Raw genomic sequence first — 5,720 nt, 5'->3', positions numbered from 1 at the left:
TCTACTGAGACTACATTCATGGCTCCTCATTGTAATGGGATATGTGTGTATTTATTTGATCAAGTTAATTATCCGCTATGAATTAAACAGAAATCATGAGCATGTACGTGTTTATATGTTAATATGTGATAGTAATTTGTGCTGTCCGTTTTTTATATGTAACATTTTATTTTAGGATATTGGGTAACATTTTGATATTTCACTAGATAATTAATTATTCAGGAAAAAATCTTGTTATAGATTGTTCACTATTGCATCTCTGTGGTATGATCAGGTTACATGTGGCTACAGCAAGCTACTTGGTCATTTACTCTCAGGTAAGTCAAAATTTCTGAAGAAAAATGATGAAATAAATATTCATAAAGTCAAAAATAAAAAACTACCACCTATCTCCCAGTGACTGTTTATATTTGCAGTTTGATAACCGTTTCTTAGTTTGTTCCTTCCCTTATCATTTATTTGCTGTATGCAGCAGTCTCACAGATTCAAAACATTGCATCTGTTCAGGCTCAGAAATCTGTATTGAGCTGTGTAATTGAAGTGCAAAAGGGAAATATATCTAATTTTTATTTTCTAGCAGTAAAATAATTATTGACAATATTTTTATTCTCTGTTAAAGTCCAATTTGAAAAGATGGCCAACCAGAAAATTACACTGATTTTTGTCAAGCTGGGTCAGACTTTCAGTCTAGCCCTCTGCTCCCTGCAGTAGCAAGTATCGGATATTTCAAAAGATGCTCAGTAGCAATACCATTTCCAAAATCAGATGCACACTTGATCCAGAATTGAATGCAATCAAGAAGCTATCATTTCTAATACTAATCATATTAGCACAAATTGGAATCAAATCTGTTTGATATCATTTGTTATAATAAAATCAGTTTGTAGAGTGAAATATCCTTACAGTAATATGCAAGCCATGACTTCAATGATTGCAGTAAGTTTGTTGTTCTGGGCATTAGAGGAACAGCAGGAAAAATAATACATACAGTTATGAGTTTCAAGCAATATAGTTTTTGGTCCATGGCTATGACAAGAAAGTAGCATACAAAGGTACAAATTCATAACATAAAAACTACTCCAGAGAAATGTTTTACTGTAAAGGAGAATCAAAGCAAAAATTATGACAACTGCTTTTGCTAGAATGTGTAACCATGGAGAGTAGCTTTCTATAGGTTTGAATGACTTAAATAAATATGAAAGTACTGGTTATATGAAGGCAAGACAAGGATATGTATATAGGTATATGTCGGGATAAGTCTACGTCAAGTGAGAAGTGCAGAAAAATTGTTCAACATTGCAGAATAACTGAATAAAGTCTCCAACACTATAGTAGCTTCTGGAAATTCCAATAGTATAATTTGTGTCCTGTATTTGGGTGAAGGAGGAAGAAATATTTTGAAGTCAATTTAATGCATGTGCCAGGTGCTTGCATTAGCAGCTCTGAAGAATGAAGTCCGATGCACAGAATGGCATGGCTGTCCTATATATTCTGTCTCATTCGGAAAGTTATGCTTTCTTTAGAGACAAGAGGGTAACTTAATCTCTATGTTCATTCAGATCCTGGCTCAAAGCCTACTAAATCAGAGAGAGAATATTCACCGTTTTCAGTGGTCTGTGGTGTCAGCCTTCTGTCATTTGACCTGGTCCTGCAAATCATTTCTCTGGTGAATAATTCTGAGTAAGATGTTTTAGGATTGCACAATTTGATCTTTTATAGAAGACCAGGTGTTCAAAGAAATGCTGCATTTAGTGCTCTAGATGTGGATATGTATCCACTAGAACTAGAGGAAGAACCCCCCTGACACTTTTCTTACTTGTGACAATTTTGAAAACATAATTTGTCTTGCATTCTTTCAAATCTTGTTTGAAATTATTCCTTCCCCTTCTTTATAGGATATTACTGCCCTTTCAACATGTTTACCTCTTAATGCACGAGACAGATAGCCTTATCTTGCAAAAAGCTTTGTTTGGTTAATGCAGCTAGTCAGACCAACCGGAACACTATGTGCAGGATTATCACCGAAGCAAAGAATAGCACCGTTAAGAAAAATAAAACCTTAATATCACTAATCAGACAGGAAGAAATAAAATAGTCCTGATTTTACTTAAATCGATGGTTTTGCTGTTGACTTCAGCAGGGCTAGTATTTTACCAGGAATATTTAGTTAATGTCTTTTTCTATTTTAAATCAGATGAAAGACAGCAGCACATGGACAATAATTTAGACTAGAAATAAGTCTTTAAGAATTAAAATAGGGGGAGAAGGAAACCAATGTATTATAGAATGTAGTGATTTATAAAAATCAATTATAGTACATAGATTTTCTCTTGGCCGTAAACACCACCAAGTTCTTTACTGATTTGAATAACTTACTGATGTTTGTAATATTTTCCTGTGGATAACAGGAGGAAACCACATTATGGATGTGATACGAATAATTGCTTTCCTACATTCACTTAACTTTCTGCAGTAATAAATACACATAAGGCTTAGTTTAAGAATTTCACAATATGCTTAAATTTCTGATCAAGCTGATTTGAATTAAGTCCTCCATGCTAACCTTTTTCAATAGAACTTTACAACATACCATAAAACTGTTGTTTATACAATACTTCCCATAATTGCCGCCAATAAATGATACCTTTTTATTGCAGTTAAAACACTCTTTTGGTTACTGGTTTCCAGAGATCACTGCAGTAATCTGTACATAACTTTGTGTTATGTTGTTAATAATTGTATGGTTTTCTTTTTAGAATTCAGAAACTGAAAGAGTTTAAGAAAACATGCAAAATGCTGAGGATACATGTAAGTGAAATATTTAATGTCCATCGTTCATAAAAGTTACATTGTTTACATAGGGTTCATTAGTATATAATAAAAATGTCATCTTAATGAAAGATTTTCTGGCAAGTCTTTTATATGTTAATTTGTTTAACATATGCTTTGGCTATACAGCTAAATAGGAATATATTTTAAAAAAACCTTTCTGCAAATAGTTGCTTAACAGTTACAAAACCTCATTACTAAGATTTGGTTATTGTTACACTTGCATGTTGGCTGGTAAAAATCATCTGTGATTTGGACTGGGAATCTTAGGACCAACTTTTTGTAACATACTTGCTCATTGCATAGTGACCATGTAAACAGCTCAGGGATCTACAAATTATATCCTAGTATTCTAAAAGTCATTTATGATTTTACATATCATACTGCTTATGTTTACTTATTTTGATGAAGAATTTGGGAGTTATTTTACTGTTGATGCTGATGGGAATTTTTTTTAAACATGTCAGTTTTATACAACAAGTTAAAAAATTAAGAAGTAGACACCAAGGGAAATAGTTTTATGCTGTGCAACAGTATTGCTACCCCCTTCTTTTGATTTTCTATATATAATGTATTGGAACTGCACTTACTGCTTTTTTTCAAAAGGGAAGTTTAAATTAATTGTAACAATTAGCTATGTGTTTACATAAAGTTAACTATGTTTGCATCAAATAAAATGTTTATTAATGAAAGCTATTATACAAGAAACATCAAAGAGAAATTCATCATACAGAAATGTACACTATATGTGACAGATGGAAAAGTGCATGCAGATTTGTCTCATTTTTGAAAAAAAAAAGTCAGAAACAATAGTACTAAAATTACTGAGTTTTGATTCCTATGATCTTGAATGAGTGAAAAGTTCTCGTTGAATTTACAAAAATCCATTTAACAGATAAGACTAATACACATTAGCAAGCAAGTGGAATGGATGCACTCGGATTTTATTTTACAAGTACTTGTGCTTGACAAATGTGATTTTTATAAAGAAAAGTTTTCTTCAAATATGGGCTGGGTAGATTGCTGCCAGGTTGCTCTGGTTTTATACATAGTTTCTCTAAATTTGTTTTTAATATCACACAATTTGTTGAAGCCTTCAGTTCTATTAATTAGACACCATAAAATAACATATGTTTTGTTAACATTCAGGAAATGACATCAAGTCTTTTATTTTTATTTTTTGGCTCAATAGATTTTTGAATGTATGATTATCATAACCTAATATTGTCTTTGTCTTCACTGCAGTGGATTTCCGATCAAACTTTTCCCCTTCTTTTAATACTTTAGGGAATTTTCAAACGTCGGGATGTTTGGCTGTAATGCCCCATGATTTGTTCTCCCTGAAAGAAATCATAGTGACAATTTATTAAACTACAGAGCAACCTGGCTTTTAGGGGTCTGCAATTCTATTTTGTGTTCAATATGCCTAGCATTAAATCTTGATTCATTTCATCTCATTATTTAGTTTATATTTGTCATGCAATTACTTTAGCTGCTAGTTTTCTGGGGATTTTAGAAGTCTAAGACAGGGTTTCAGTATCAAATCAGTGGGGCATTACTGTGCATGTTCAAAAAAGGGATTAAAAAGACTAAAATCTAAATTGCACCAGCAGTAGCATATACATTTAATATGAAGATATGGAAAACATAAGAAGAAACCATATTTTAAAATATTTATAAGGCCGTGTTTCTGTGTTTAATACCAATTGTTCACAGATACCGTAAAAGCAAAGAGACACACTGGTACATGAAGACTTTAAATTATAAATAATAATAATAAAAACTGATGGGAAATAAAACTCCTTAGATTCAAAATGGTTTATTCACACAAATTTAATAGGATATATCACAATTGTTTGGTCCATAAATATTTAGGGGAAATAGTTTCTATACAATGCATTTATCAATAAACAAAGAAACATGGACAATTTTGCTAGACCACTTACTGTACTATAAACACGAAGCTCAATATATAAGATTATTGGATTTATCAACTATATCTGAAAGAGTGCACAACTGCTTTCTATGACATGTTTGTCCCCTCTAACAGGATACACCATAAAAAGAGTTTCAGAAATAAGAGGTAAAACAGTACAAAACTAGTGAGGTGTCAAAAGGGCTTAAAACAGTTAATTTAACAAACAACACATATATCCTGATTTTTCACAAACTTACTCCCAAGGTATATCATAAGGCACATAGTAGAACTGAGTTTTAATTAGTCTACTTAATAAAGTAGATCTCTAGTACCATATATTGTTCTGTCAAAGAACAAAATTTATAAGTATCAATATTTTTACCTGTAGAAGTGTATTAATAAAGATCTCAGCCTTACCAAGGTTGTTTGGTCTGGTTAGTGGTAAATGCCCATAAGGTAATAGAAATAGGAAAAGTCAAGATTTAATATCCATAGAAGATGATAACCATACTTGCTAAATATATAATGGCAAACACACCTTTCTTCTATTACAGTGTTAACATCTCTCCCATCATCTTTTTTTAAAAATAAGCTACTTTTCTGTGCTAATTTTCTAAAAACCCTGAGCAAAAATTACAATAATGCACTTTAATGTGGGCAGTGAACTGTCAATATGTAACCACACATTTATACAGCCAGAAAGGACACCTTTAAAATATATTAAATAGCCACTTTGACCACCAAAGAAGAGATTTGATGGTGTCTAAAAAGTGGGGTATATGTGCAAAGTTATTCTTAACAATCCACTAAGAGCAAGACATAGATCTTGACTGGTTTTTGTTTGTTTTTGTTTCTGAGACTCTCCACAATTTAATTGGTGTTTATCTACAATAAAAGGATACAAATGAACATTCACCACTGCCCAGACCATTCAGACTTTTAGCTTAAATAAAATTAAAAAAAGAAAGGTCAT

Source organism: Apteryx mantelli, chromosome 8, assembly GCF_036417845.1.
Source record: "Apteryx mantelli isolate bAptMan1 chromosome 8, bAptMan1.hap1, whole genome shotgun sequence".
Taxonomy (NCBI): domain Eukaryota; kingdom Metazoa; phylum Chordata; class Aves; order Apterygiformes; family Apterygidae; genus Apteryx; species Apteryx mantelli.
The sequence above is the reverse complement of the archived record's forward strand: the minus strand, read 5'-3'. Positions refer to the sequence as shown.